We start from the raw sequence: 15,964 nt of genomic DNA, 5'->3' as shown, positions 1-15,964 counted from the left end.
GAGCCCTATCGAAGGGTTTTTCAATAATATCAAGGTACACTTCCCGTTTAGGTTGATCTTTAAACTTCAAGAAATCCTCCGTAAGTCTGCCCATAGTGGTACTAGAGTTTCTTTGTGTGGAGATCCAGTACCAGTAGAGTTTCTTGAGGGTTAGCTTCGGGGGTGAAGTTCTATTTATCCAAGCTTCATTTAAGCCCAGATTAAATAGCAGCGACTTCATGTCTCTCAACCATTTAACTTTATGCCACCCTGGAAGTGACATGATTTCTGCAAGGCCTTGGGCATATTTGCTGAGTTCCTCCACACGCCATAGACGCGCCCATAGCAAAAGTGGACGAAACTTTGCGAGGTCATCAATTGGGCGACAGCCTAAGTCCAACATTAGCGGGACCGTGGGAGTGCCCTGCGGTAAAGACATAATCGCTCTACAAAATTTCATCTCAGATCTTACTAGAGCATCGGAAATGGATGACCCCCAGAGTTCGGCCCCATAGAGAGCAGAGCTAACACCCTTGGCCGAGTAGATCTCCAAGACTGTAGCTATTGGTCTTATTATACAGGAGCGTTGTTCTTTCAAGAGAGCTCCTGTTATTCTCTTATGGGTTAGGAGCATTTTGTCCAAGTGTGGTGTACATTCCATTTTATGTGAAAGGCGTATCCCAAGATAATCAAAGACATCTACCCTCTCCAGGGGTTCAGCATTCAGGGTAGGAGGGCGGACTGGTTTTTTCGGAGGATTCAGTACAAGATATTTTGTTTTACTTGTGTTGATTACCAGGCCTCGATTAGCGCAAAAAGATTGAAAGTTATTTAGGAGTCTTTGGAGGCCTATTGGGGTTTTAGATATTAAAAGCGTATCATCCGCCAAGAGGAGGGTTGGTATACGCTCACCAGCCAGGGATGGTTCATCTGAGGGGTGTTTTCGAAGGTGCTCAGCCACCCCATTGATGTAAAGGGAGAACAGGGTGGGAGCTAACACGCATCCCTGGCGGACTCCTATCTCAACCGGGATACTATTAGTTTTTTCCCCTCCTGGGCCCCACCTAATCTGGGCAAAACTATTTTCGTGCAACCTAACAAGTAGTGCGAGCAAATAGTGCGGCAACCCCATATCGGCCAATACGCTCCACAGGGTCTCCCTAGGTACAAGGTCAAAGGCAGTCTTTAAATCGATGAACGCGAGATAAAGACTTTAATTGTATGTTTGAGCCTCTTGGGCTGGAGGATTCCCTAGGGACTGCCGAGGAAGACACGAGAAGAGGCATACCAGTTTTAACTTTACCCCCATCAGAAGGCGGTCCCAAGTAGCAATCCAAATCTATTCCCTAACCCTGGAATTCGACCTTAGGGCAGCGAATGGCAGGACGTCTCTAGATTCTTCCGGAGCACATACCTATAACAGGGTGGGTCACACGTCCAGAATAGACTATATCCTTCTTGATGCTAACTCTTGGGACCATTTGTTGGATATGGAGGTACTCCCTACAGTAGAAAGCGATCATAATCTGCTTTCCCTTGCTCTGCGTCCCTTTTGGACGGAGCATTTAGGAGTAGACGTGACCTCCCCAGCACTTGTGCATCAGGAGCTTTACCCCTCTAATTGTGGCAGGTGTCTAAAATGGGGAAATATCTTCATGGACCAAGAGAAAGTCTTATCCATCTCAACACTTTTGCCCTCTGCCCTGTCCAGGATAGCGGACTCCTCATTACCTCCAGAGGAAGTAACGTCACTCTTTTGTGCTACCACCGAGGCCCTGAGTGAAATCTTTTATCTTCCTAATATGGGCCCTCGTGTTGGAAAGCCCAAATCTAGGCAGAACCCTTACGCCTGGTACACAAAAAAAAATGTAGGGAGATGAAAAGTCTTTTAATTTGCGCAGTGAAGAGCAGGTCATTGGATGACATACGACTGGCTAGGGAAAACTACTCACTGACTGTGATTGCAGCAAAGAATGATTGGGAGGATTGCTTCTGGGAGGACCTGAGGAAAGCAAGTCTGAATAGGGATGCAAGAGGCTTTTGGACCCTTTTAAGAACCAGAGATAGGCCAGACAGTACACTGATGACGTGTAATATACCCCCACAGAGCTGGGTTAACCACTTTTCATCACTATACACTGTAAGTGATCGATCCATTAACAAAGCACCCCCCACAGGAATTCTTACAACGGGACTAGAGATCGATCCTTTTACTGAAAGAGAGGTGTTAGATGCAATCAAAACCCTGGTTCCGCTAAAGCAGCGGGCCTGATGGGTTACCAGGTGATTTAATACGGGCAAGCCCAAAGGAGTGGGGGACTCTCATATCCTCTCTGTTAAATGCCATCAACGAGGGGGCGCCCATACCAGAATCCTGGAAGGGGGGCAGAGGTTGTCCCGATATACAAGAAGGGGTGTCGGGACAACCCTGCCAACTACCGGCAAATAAGTTTAATTGACTCCACCCAAAAACTGGCGGGGAAGGTGATATAGCGAAGGATGCTGGAATGGATGGACGACAATAACATTCTGTCGGACCTCCAAGCCGGGTTTCGATCTGGTACCGGGATCATCGAGCAGGCCTTCAGATTAACTCTTCTCCACTGGAAGGTGGTGGTGCTGGGAGGGGGTAGTCTATACCTGGCCTTCAAAGACTTAAAAACCGCTTTCGATCTGGTTCCCAGAGAGAAACTATGGAAGGCCTTGGTGGACCTAGGGTTGCCCTCATACATTCTTTCTCTGCTGTTAAAATTTCACGATGGCAATTTTGCACAGGTGCGCTGGGGCACAAAGGGCGAAAAAACAGAAAGAATTCCTGTAGGTAGGGGAGTCCGACAAGGATGTGTCCTGGTGCCCACTCTGTTTTCGCTTTACGTAAACGGAGTGGTTGAACATCTACTTGGCACTCCCTCGGACTACCCCTCCTTGGCAGGCAAACTGATTCCCAACTCTGCTTTTTGCGGACGACACTCTCCTCATTTCAAAGTCCCCTATGGGTCTGCAAAGCCTTTTAAACAGCTTCTATGAGTTTGTCTATCGAGAGGGTTAGTTATCAACACCGACAAAACCAAATTTTTGGTTATGAACCCCCCTAGGAAGCTCAGCAGACTTCCGACCCTGAACTCAGAGCCACTGGAGAGAGTTTCCGAGTTTGATTATCTGGGCATTTGCCTCAACGACTCCCTCTCCTGGAAAGCCCATATTTATAAAATGCTACTGGGTCACAAAAGGGTCGGAGGAGCACTCCTTAAGAAACAACGCTCCTCATCTTGTAAACCCATTGCCCCAGTGGTGGACATATATAAAGCAAGAGGGGTCAGTGCTGCCTTGTATGGGGCGGAATTGTGGGGTACCTGCAACTTGGATCCAATAGTCAAATCAGAGAATATGTTTCTGAAAGACCTGATGGCACTGCCACGAAGCACTCCAACTGTGCCAGTGCTATTGGATCTAGGCTGTAGACCCATTGGGGATCAAGCCAAACTTCGCCCACTGCTTCTTTGGACAAGGTTATGGCGGGTGCCTGAACTAGCCTCCTATGCGGGGGCTCTGTCTGAGGTCATGGACACGACAGGGTGGTCTAGGATCAAATGGTTGAGGGATGTCGAAAGATTATTAATGGAGATAGGGCTACCTGATGCTTGGTCTACAAAATCTGCCCCACCTAAGGCCACTATTAAAAAATTGTATTGGGATTGGGATTCTGCGAAGTTACATCAAGACTCACGCCATCCCAACACAACAGTAGCTTTTGTGAGAATTAAGGATGTGGTGGCATACGAACCCTATCTAGACATTATTACCATCCCGTGTGACCGCACTCTGTATTTTAAGTTTCGTGTGGGGACCTTACCAGTAGGGGAGCTAGTGGCCTGCTGGAAGGGCCCTCAGCAACTCTCGTCCTTTTGTGCATCATGTCCAACTCGCGTAGTCAGTTGCCCATATCTTCTTTGAATGCCCAGACTATTGTGTCCCGCGATCCCGTTGGCTTAAACCACTTTGTAGATTGCTGGGCATTTGCCAATGTATAGTAGCAATGCGTATTTTAATGACTGACACAACCCCCGCAATTGTATGTGCTGTGTCAAAATTTTTCAAATGGGTTTGGTTGATTCGCACAAGGAGGCTTTCTGTTTCAATTTAATCCTTGTCTTAACTTGTTCATTAACTATTGCATCTGTTTTTATGAATGTTTGTGTATAATAGATTGTATGATATTTTAGGTTTGTATTGCTTTTATGGTATTTGTGTACCGAAATAAAGCCTATCCTATCCTAGAATTTTTTATTGCACTTCTGGCCTGAAAGATGTTGCCTGAAGCTATCCTTGCAGTGTCAAGACCGCTGCACCAGCCATCTACCTGAAGGCCCGTAAGGGCAACATCAATTGATGTGTCTATTATCTTAGGAGATGTGTGTTCCCCTTCCTGAAGGATAACTAGCTACCTGCTTTAATCTTCTGGTAGGGACTCTAGAACTTGAGCAAGGTCTGATCACATCTGGCGGTTGTACCTGCCCTGAATGGCTCTTATAGTGATCGCCACCATGGCAGAAAAACTCTCAACTATATTATCAAACTTCTAACCTCTTTATCCAGAAGAACTGAACAGGGAGTGGTCAGATTCATGGATCTTTTTGAGTTGCCTGCGTAACCACCAAGTCAGGTTTTGGACTAAGCAGGCTGGAGAGCTCTGAGAAGCTTTGTATGTGTTTTTTAAAACTTTTTATAATCAAGCCTTGGTATTACTGCAGCCACTGTAGCTGGGCTTTTCATGACCTTAAGTTGAAATGTATTCAACAACTGATATAGATCTTATAGATTTTTTGACTCTTTAAAATCATACAAGAAGCACCCAGCTTGTTGAAATGCAATTAGGAAATAAAAGCGCTTGGCAGCTCTCTCCAGAAGCACATGGAATCCTCCAATATCGTTAGGCAGCGAGCTAGCACCTGGGGGTGTTGGTGGTGCTGATATAGGGGTTACGTAATTGTCCTATTCACAACAAGTGATATTTGCCTGATCTTCAGGCTTGATAAACGCAGTCATCGCTTATGGCAACAGACAACAATTGTCTTGGTTGGGGAATGTTTTTATGCTGAAATAGCGTGGTTGTCTGATGTGGTAATGGTTCCGTTTGTAGCACCGCAGCTTTCACCTGTTTTGAGGGTGTTACTTTGTTAACCTCCTACAATAGTCCTGCAACATTAAATGTAGACCCGTCGCTAAAGTTACATGGACTTTCATCATTGGTTCATGTGATGATTGTACATCTATGGTGTCATCATAGGAATCAAATTTGAGGAATTCCTCGTATGTTCTCTCTGCCTTGCTGTCGGTCCCTGAAAGAAAAGAATCCCACCTTGCAGATATTTATTCTGCTGTTGACTTTCATCATCTGGGTCCCTGTATTTGACATGCAGTTGCAATAGACTTGTGGCATCTCCAAAAAGTGCCTAATCTTTTCCTGTGTCCCCCATTTCCAGAACGAGCACTGGTGGCAATGTTGAAGCCTTGCTGGGTTAGCTCTGGCCTTTGAACGGAGTCCCCAATGACCGTCGATGGGCCCATTGACTGTGCGGTAGATGAGGAAAAAGGCTTATTTTGTGGAAGTGGCATCGACGGAGCTGCCATCAGTGAGCCCATCAAGTGCGTTGGCGCGCTTATGTTCTGCACCAAGGTGGCCGATGTCAAGAATCTTGCCGCTGCCAAAGACTATTGATAATACGCTAACCGTCAACTCAGACAGACACTTAAGCTGTTGTTCAAAATGTGGGCACAATACTTATCCACATCAAAGGAAAACAGAAAGAAGTGGGAACAAGAAACTAAGTCTAACCCACACAGACTAGGGGCAAGCACAATTCTAGTCTCCTGATGCCCTCGCACATCCCGAGGGATGTCATGCTTCATCCTCAGGCGTTGCTCCTAGTCGGGCCGGTGCTGCAATGCCCTACGGGTCCCCCGAAGGGTTGCTTTAACGGAGATATTTTATTGGTAATGCCGTATGATGAGAGTGTGTGTGTGTGTGTGTGTGAGAGAGATAAAGTGTTTTGGAAGATAGGTGAGTGAATGTTAAAACTAGCCAAGGGCAGTTTAATACATAGGTTCCCTTGTCATGTTAAAAAACCCATAAGCTGTGTGTTACTGATGGAGCATAATGTACCACAGTAACTTTCGGTCAACATGTTTCGCGCCGTCTAAGAGGCGCCTGGAGCCCAGGATAAACTTCAACACACTACTCTTCTGGGAACTTCAGATTGCTTTCTCTGACCGGTTAAGGGATCTCTGACATGGTGCCCCCAAAGTAGTTCAAAGGGACTGAACCCCAACTCCTTTTAGGGTTTTGCCTATAAGCACAAAAAGGAGAGCCCACTTCATCTTGAGTGAATCAGAGTCCAAATCATGCTCTTTAGGGTCTTATTGAAGCGTTCCACCAACCTACTAGTCATGGGGTTTTACGCTGTGGGGTAGTGGTAAGTCACACCAACTTCTTCCAACTCTCCCATCATATAAAGCCAACACTGGAAAAGATCCATAGGATTGCCATAGTTACGTTCACAGGAGCGCTCTTAAAGGTCAGCACCTCAAGGTACCTGGTGGCATGATCCACCATAAGAATGTACTTACTGTCTGAAGATTATAGACAAAGGGGATATCAATTCCAAACGCTCAAAAGGTACCCCTCACCACAGACAGGGGTATCTAAGGTTCCTTGGTCTGGCCACCAAATTGCTGAGGACGTACGAGTTACTTGCTTTCGGTAAAGATGTATCTGGTGGAGACGATTCTAACCGCAGACTCCTTAACGTAGAATATTCCCCAGGCGTGAGGCTGGACCCGGAAAACTTTCTTGCCCAGCATTTCTGCGCACCGAAGGGGAGGAAGGGGGGAAACTGTGCCACATGACCACCTGACGTCCTCCGCGGGCGTGACATCAGCAAGGTCACATAAGCCCCACCCCGGCACGCTGACGTCCGTTTGCTACAGGGAACTTTTCCGCACCACAACGCAGAGCCATCACAACAAAACTGAGGAGAGCATGGGAACAGTGTGCAAAAAAACCAGATAGACAAAATAAGGAGAAACAAAGTTGAGAAACACCGCTAGGCAGCACCAAGGCAGGCCAGAGCAGGAAAGAGCAGAGCACTACTCTGAGGAACAACTGGTGCAAAACAAGGCGAAAGCACCAAGAGGCAGTAAAGCACTAGCAGGCCAGAGCAACAAAAGCATAAACATGACTCCGTGGAGCCACCTTGCAAGCCAAGGCGAGAACCACCCTGGAGACACAAGCATGTGAAAGCGTTACGACAGAAAGAATGAAAGTCTGCAACCACAAGGGAAAGGGCCACAAGCCCGGACAGAGGAACAACAGTAATCCATCTCCAGACTATACTGCCAAAAATGGCCATACCTCCTGAAAGAATGAAGAGGTCAAGGACAGGAAAACAAACCCCCAACGAAGAAGACTAGGAGGGGGATCAGAACTAACAACAGAGAGAAAGAGCTGGAGGGAAACCCTGCCGGATGGATGCCTGACCAGAGAAAAAGGAGAGGACACCCTTAGACGACAAGACACCCAAAGGGAGGCGACTGCGGAAAGCTCAAGCAGAGGGTCCTCATAGAGCGGGAAGGAAGGGTGGGTCGTGAAGGAATCTGCGGCTAGAATCGTCTCTACCAGATACATTGTTACCGAAGGTAAATAACTCGTACATCTGATAGCGACTACTAGCCGCAGATTCCTTAACGTAGAACAGATACCCATACCATACCCAAAGGGGATGAGTCTGCGAGAGGACCTCTCCAGCTTCAGACGAGCACAAGACCCCCAACAGCGGACCAGTCACGGGGAAAGGGGAAAAAATAGCCCCGTCCACCGCAACAGGGGATGAGTCACAGGCCCTGAGCTGAAGAGAACCTCAGAATTGTGACGGAACACCAGCCCCACAGGGGATGTGTTATAAAGACAACCCAGTGTCCACCACAGGAGAGGCAAGGGTGAAAAGAAGGAGGCCAGACCACCTCAAGCCCAGTCAACGTACCAGGGACCTCCACCAGAAGCCCCAAGGTACAGACAACGCAGAGGAAGAAGAGCCACTTACAGACTCCAAGGAGAAGTGCATAAGTACAGCAAAGCCCTCCACCGGAAAATAACCCAGTAAAGAGGGCCACCGAGACCCTCACAGTTCTATGTCAAGACAGAACAGCGCCGCAGTAAGAAGGCATGCGGAAGAAGAAAAAACAGAGACCTTCAACGGCCCAAGTCAAGGTTGCCGGCCACAGAACATAAGAACAGGCGGGCAGCCAGCTGCATACACCGCCACGGAACTAAACGCCCGGACTACACCAGGCTCAGAACAAAGCTCAGAACAATGGGCAGGACTAGTAAACCGTCCCGAACAACCCCAAAGGGAGAGCGCCCCGGACGGGACCAATCCACTAAGTAGTGGAACCCCAACCACAAGCAGCGGACAAGACAGGGACAGTCGCACTGCTAAAAGGACAGTTGGAAGAAGAAAGGAGATTGCACCCGTGACATATCGTGACACCACAGAGAGCAGAGGCCCAAAGGATGACCACACCTCCGCAGCACATGATAGGGCTATATAATAGCTACCACTACCCCACATAGGGTTTGTTATGGCCCAAGAACATGGGAACCTTCTTAGGATAAAATATCCGCAGTAGAGGACAACAAAGAAGACTCATGGAGGAACCGCAGCTGGCTTGCCAATCAGCCAAAAAGAATACGCAGAAGGCCCAGTCTCGGGGCCAACACAGTTGACCACCAGTCAAAACTACAAACCAAAAGTGGGGCCGGGGCTACCGCAACAAGGCCCCAGAACACAATAGACGAACACCTCTCAAAACTAGAATGACTCAGCAGCAGCAGCGAGGAAGGAGGAAGCTCCAGCCAGAAACCTCTGAATGGTAGAGGTATGGAATAAAAGAGTGCCATCAAAGGGAAGGTCCACCAACCGTACCCGAACGTTCTCCAGGAACACACTATCCCAGAGCCAGGCATGTCGGCGAAGGGCTACAGAAGAAGCCAAGCACTTCCGAAATGTCCAGGGCAGAGCGAAGGATGAAAGACGCCAGCTCCCGGCCATCCAACACATGGTGCCACAGATCAACACAGGCACCCTCCCAAGAAACAGCAGATAGAAGGAACTCAGCCTATGTCCCGCAAGCAAGAAGCGGCCATAGCCAGGAAACAAAGAGTGTTAAGGGAAAGCAAGGCTGCGCTGCTAGAGGCGAAAATATTGCACCCCCCAGGAATCTAACCAGCGGGCCTCCCGTGAAGGGGGAGACAACACCAATGGCAAGGAGGGAAAGGCATTCTGTAGAAGGGTGAAGGGAAAGACAGACAGGGTCATGCGGCGCAGGGCGGTGTCAGTGCAGATGTTGTTGGGGCACCAGTTCCCCCACGGCTGGCCGCCCCAAAAGTGAAGAGTGGAGCGAAGCCTTGTAGTGAGGGCTAGGCCTTACTTGCGCACATTGCTATGTTAGCATAGGCTTATTACAAGTTTAAACGCCATTTTACCTTTTTGCTGCTTTTTCACACAACACTTTATGTAACTGTTGTTGCAAGTAAGACTGCGTGAATTGCTTCACATGAGAATGGCTTGTTTTCAACGTCCCTAGTCTTACAGCTCGACCTTCGTCTACACAATGAGTGCTGAAGCCTCCAAGGTTATCAAAACAATGTACGGTGTTGTTCGGGCTGATCTTCTCATGCAATACACATAACATGCAAGCAGCTGGAGATAACTGAAAATCCTGGCGTCTTTAATATCACACTGCATGCATGATTTAGACACTCTGAAAGGAAGCCCGTTTCCAGAGAGCTATTGCAGATCCTGATGTGATTCACTTCTGCTGATCTTGGAGGTATGGGTCCCCTATTCAAGCCTAAGAGACCTTCTATTTTATAAAACATAGTTCATAGCTAGGGAGGGTGGCATACTAGGTGCTATATAACTTGTTCCCACCATCATTATAATATGATTTCTCCTTTTGTTTTTTATGGAGTTGTAACAATGCTGATCGTATTATTTTTAATCATATGTCTGCTTAATGTCTCAAAAATACTTCATCTTAGAGCACGTCGTTAAAATAAATATTTAAACTTTATTGTGTCTCTTTTTTTACCCATGTTGTGGACTGGTATGAGAATATAACGAAAGTTATCTTGATTCCCACCATTCCTGAGAGTAACGCACAAGTTACTTACCTTGGATAACAATATATCTGTAAGAAACAGTAGTTAGTATCAGATTCCTTACCTTAGAATAGCCCCAGGCATCAGACTGGATCCGGAAAGTTTTGTGTAGCAGTACCCCTGCGCGTCGGTAGGCGTCGTAGGCGCCGTAATGATGTCGTCAGGGTACTTAGACACCGCCCTCGCGCGCGGACGTCAGTTCTTATACACAGCTTTTCCACGCCAGAAACGCAGAGCCATGATAAAAACCAACACTGGTGCCTTGAAACTAGGGCCCTCAAAGGGATGACCTTAACCCTAGATATTGGTTGGCAGAACGGGGAGGATGGGTGGGGCGGTAAGGAATCTAATACTAACTACTGTTTCTTACAGATATATCGTTACCGAAGGTAAGTAACTTGTGCATCTGAAAGACTGAGGGAAATAAGTCCTCATGGCCATGAGGAAGTCACGAATCTCCTCCAGCGTCGCATCAAGCCCCAGGGAACGGCGGGTGTGGAGCTGCCTGGGCAGTGTAGCACCCATCGCGCGAGCGTCGGGGGGGGGGGGGGGGTTTGGTCAGAAGAGCGGTGTCGCTGTTTTGACTACTTGTGCCTCTTACCTGAGGACTTGAGCCGGACGAGTGGTGTCGACTCGACAAGCTGCGATGACTCCGGCCCCAGGACCGGTCCCTCGACCTCCTCCTGGACGGGACCGCTCCCGTCTAGCCTTCGACGTGAAGGCCCGGCAGTCAGGGCACGACTTATCATCGTGGTCGAACCCCAGGCAATGTAGGCACCGGCGGTGGGGGTCGGTAACCGACATCAGTCGGTCGCAGTCGGCACAGGGCTTGAACCTGGGCATCCCTACTGGCACCGATGGAGTCGTCCGACTAGAAAAACAAATCAAACAAATCGAAAAAGTTTAGTAAAAAAAATGCCTAAGGGTACCACTTTTTCCGGATCAGCGCTTGCTGGCGCGGAAAAAAGAACTGACGTCAGCGTGTGAAGGCGGCGTCTAAGTACTCCGACGACGTCATCACGGCGCCGACGACGGACGCAGAGCCGCTGACGACGCCTACCGACGCGCAGGGGTACTGCTACAGAAAACTTTCCAGATCCAGTCTGACGCCTGGGGATATTCTAAGGTAAGGAATCTAATACTAACCTGTTTCTTTCAGATCTAAGTCTCATGTTCTGGGTTGTCTAATCATTGGTACCTTTGCTATAGGACGAAGGGCTAATGTGACACTGATGCTAGTTGGTTAGGGGTTCTAGGTACTGAGGTGAGCTTTTTTGGTCTACCACAATTCACTGATGTCCTGGGTCTCTGTGCACAGTTCTGTGTGTGAGCAGAATCCCTGCTCAAAGGGTAGAAGCAGCTCCCGACCACCAAAGCCCTGATGGAGGAACTCCAGAAGATGATCCGTGGAGAAATGCGCAGCAGGATCGTCCATGCACAGGATACCCATAGCCATAGAAACAGCCTGAGCGAAATCAGCACCAGCCTCCGTAGGGCCCCATGGCGGGGAAAGCAGATCCTCTGTGGGCGACAGCTGCAAGCTGAGGCGGCCAACCCGGAGTCGGGGTGGCTAAGGGACCGTACCTAAAAGGCATCAACTCAAATCCAACTAAGCAGCCGCCTGCAAGGAGGAACCACGGGGGCTCGAGGACACGCCCCGAGCCACGGCACCCTCCCGCAACACCACAGGGACCCCCGCGAGGGGGTGTGGCGAGGCAGAGGTGCCGTGGTCCGAAGGAGGGAACCCCTAAGGGTTGCACCCAGACGGCACCACATCCCCAAAACTGTCAGCACCGGAGCCACCGGCGACGCTGCAGAAGTCCCAGCGCACGGCAAGGGATCCGCAGATGTCCCAGGTGGAGAAGCCGCCGAGGCCTGCAAGGCCCTCGCATAGGCCTCCAGCTGGGCTCTAGTCGCCCCCAAGCCGAGAAACGGCAGATAGGGTGACAAATCGCAGGGCCGTACCACCCGCAGAGAACCCACACCCCCAACAGACCAAGGACAAGCCTTCGGGACAAACTGCGACACTTACCAACAGGTGAGTGACGCTCCTGCAGCCTGGGAGAAGGACCATGTCAGAGACGCAGGCGGCTGTTCTTGAAATCGTCTGCAGGGGACAGACGCGGTGACTATGCAGACCTGGACATGCATGCCGAGAGGAGTTTCATCCGGCGCTCCCGCCGGGACTTCAGTTTCAGTTGGTGACACGCCTCACAGTTAGTGGAGTCGTTGTGCTCTCCCAAACACCACATGCAGATGGAGTGAGGGTTCGTTGCAGACATCTGGCATGTGCAAGAGGAGCACGTTTTGAAGCCCGAAGGACTTCGCACACTCTTCTCAAGACAAAAAACACCCAAGGCAAAAAAGGGAAGGCCTGATCCGCGTGAAGAAAACTGACATCAGCGCGCCGTGGTGAGGCTTATGTGACCTCGCTGACGTAACGCCCCGGACATCAGGCAGAGTCGCATGGCACCACTCCCGAAACCCCCCCCCCCCCCCCCTCCCCCTTGGGCGCACAGGAATGCTGGGCAAGAAAGTTTTCCGGGTTCATTCAGTCTCACGCCTGGGGAATATTCTACTTTAAAGAATCTGTGGCTAGGAGTCTCTATCAGATCTGACAGATCAGCAGGTCCAGCTAAACCTCTCCACATTCTGGGAAGTAGAAAAGAGGTTCTAACCAGTCTTTAGTCTCTTTGATGACTCACTACTGGTACTTCATGGGTTAGCTGCAATAGGAAATTCTGTGCACCAGAGGAACAAACCAGCCTTTTGATAAGTCATGACTCGGGGTCACTGACCTCACTATGCAGGAGTCAATCTCCTGAAGCCACCTTGTGCTTTATGCCTACACCAATGGAGACTTGTTCCTAGGCAATCTTGCAGAAAGACAAACGTATAGGGCACTTAACCTGTAACTTACAAACCTCCTTCTGGAATGGGCCTCCTGCTGCAAGCAGCTCCTGCAGCGACTCTGCCTCCAATACCTTATCCACTTACAGATACTTACCCTCCATTTCAAGTGGAGCAAGGTGTACAGGTACCAACACAGATGCAGTCTCAGACTCCACCCTTGGTTCTGATCTACTTCCCTCCGGTCTCCCTTCCTCTAGAGCAGTACCCATCTAACTAGGAAGCTGCTTTACAATCTTTGCCCTAGTGAGCATAGCTGATGAAAACCTGGCCATAAACATCTCAGGCCCTGGTGCTAACCAAGGCTCAACAAGATCATTCCCTGTAGAGCAACCATCGTCCTTCTCTTGTATTCCCAGGTTTATCATGGCCACCATCCCACTCACCTCTACCTCCACTCTGGAAAAAGCGTACTCTGAATTGTTGCTGGTAGACCAAAGGGGATGATCCTTCCTTTCAAGGGTTATGAGGTAGCAAAGATATTTCTGCTCAATCAAAGTCTGTGGGTGCCAGTATCGCACATGTAGGAACCTTCCTCCCCACGATTACTGTCGCTCATATGCCCAGTCGAGTTTTGGTGAAAGTCACGAGGGATATTTAGGAACTAGATCTAGAAGCCCTTGACCCTCCCTTTATGCTTGCCCCCAATGAAAGCACACTGGCTATCATGGGTGCCACTGGCACCACACCCTTCACTGTGCAGTATTTATGAGGTGGTGACAGCTAAAGCATTCCACTACGTCCCTCCATTTTCTTGTTGGTGCTTACTAGGAACCTCATTCCCTTTACACTTCCGTCTTGGCTGAGAGCCTTGGAAACTATTCTGGTACTTCCCCTCTGGTTTAAGGGCAGGCTGCTGGGAGTTAGTTTGCGCATTAGGCTAGGAACTGTGATGCCCCTGCTCCTTGCTCACTCACTTGGCAAGTGGCTTATCAGCCAAAACTGCAAGTACAGACAAGTGTAGCAAACTCCCTCCACACTTTTTACCGTTTTTAGCAACTGGATGCCGATTTTTGACTAACAGAGCATTGAGGCCTGCTATCCAGACCTCGGTGCCAGTGCTCCTTCCCTAAAAGAAATCTAAAATATAATTGGGCTACAATTGGCTAAGGACTTTAGCACCCATGTAAGTCTCTAGTAAATGATACTCCAGGTCCCTAAGCCAGGTGTAATGAAGAGGGTCCCTAAGGGCTGCAGCATATCTTATGCCACCCTAAGAAACCCACATTCAAATTCCAGACTGTCAGAGCAGGATACGTGACAAGGTGCAAACCATGAGTGAAAACACAACATGACACTCCTGTGTGTCATGCCAAAGTCACTGCAGCTAATGTATGCAAGGAACCCCTACAGCAGGCCTTTGAGCCTAACTTCAGGGTGCGCTATAATATATGTGAGGACATATCTGCAGACATATCTGCATGAGCAGATAAACCCCTGTAATGTCTAGTTCTATTGCTAGATATCTATCACAAGTGAGCAGGGAAGTCATCCGAAAGTATGTACTGAGCACTGGTCAAAACAAGTTCCCCAGATACATTATGGCTTCACTGAAGCATATAGTGCTTGGTATCAAACACCATGTATTAATAAACCCACACTGATTCCAGTGATGGATTTATTGATATATTCACCCAGAGGGTACCTTAGAGGTAACCCCTGAAACTAACCATCCCTCTAGTGTGCTAGCAGACTGGCTCAGTTCAGCCTGCAGCCACAGACGCGTTTGAGGCCCAGGGGTGAGAGCCTTCACTCTCAGGAGGTTCAGAACAATGCCTGCTCTGGGAGAGGTGCTACCACATCCTCCCCCAGGAAAGGCTGGTAAATTAGAAGCCCAAGAGGGGAGCCTCAAAGACCCCATCGCCTTTGAAATGCAAAGGAGAGGACGCCGACCCCCTTTGTCCAGAGCACTCAGTTACGTGGACAGGCGGAGACATTAGCTATGCAAGAGGTGTGTTGCACTTCCAGGCTAAGCGGTACAAAAGGGGGTGGTGATGGACGGAGCATCTGAACCAATTAAACACTCCCACCCAGTCAACAGATCTGGGTTTGATCCATCACCGTTCTTTAGCCCACTCTGCCACCCCAGTTCAGACATGGCCATATGCAAATCAGTCTGACCCCGTGCCTCATGGGAACAGTCCAGCCCGAACCGCCAAGCCATGTCTTCCCTGGACCGGAATCAAGCTTCCTAGAACCGGTTTCTGGCATTACAGACGTCTTCAGCCAGGCTTGCTTGAATCCAGTGGCAAAGTGAACAAGGCTAGGCACACCTCTAGGCTGACCCAGTCTGACATGAACACAACTTTGGAACTTCAACCTTATTGTGTGTGGTGGAATTAGGAATTCTGGGACAGGGTGATGCCCACTCCTGACAAAGTGGTAATCTAGGGGGTGTAGTGAACCCAGGGGTAAGTAGCCAATTGGCTAGTACCACTCACTCCCTTTAATGCCCCTAAATTGAGTATTTAAGGGACCCCTTGATACCCAGACTTCAGATTCCAACAGAACAAGAGGAGTGGACAAACAGTCCTGTCTCGAGAACCGAGGAGCAACAACTGACTTGGTGCCAACCATGCAGCCTGACTGCTGCCCCCAAAATTCATAGAAGAAGCAGACTTGTCCTGCTGCTGTGTAGTCTCAAGAAACCCAGAATGCTACCAGTGCTTAGCCAATTGCCTGAAGAAACTCTTGGAGTAGAGGAGCTACACTTCTGCAGCCGCAGCCACCAAAGAAGCAAGGTGTGGTCCACCGAGTTGCTGCTCCACCGGCCAAACCCGTTGCAGCAGCTCCCCAGGAAGAGGACCCTATGCTCCTGAAGGTCAGATCTGTCTTTCCACTGAGTGGGAGGACACC

Source organism: Lissotriton helveticus, chromosome 3_1 (assembly GCF_964261635.1).
Source record: "Lissotriton helveticus chromosome 3_1, aLisHel1.1, whole genome shotgun sequence".
NCBI classification, from domain to species: domain Eukaryota; kingdom Metazoa; phylum Chordata; class Amphibia; order Caudata; family Salamandridae; genus Lissotriton; species Lissotriton helveticus.
This window is presented reverse-complemented; position numbering follows the sequence as displayed.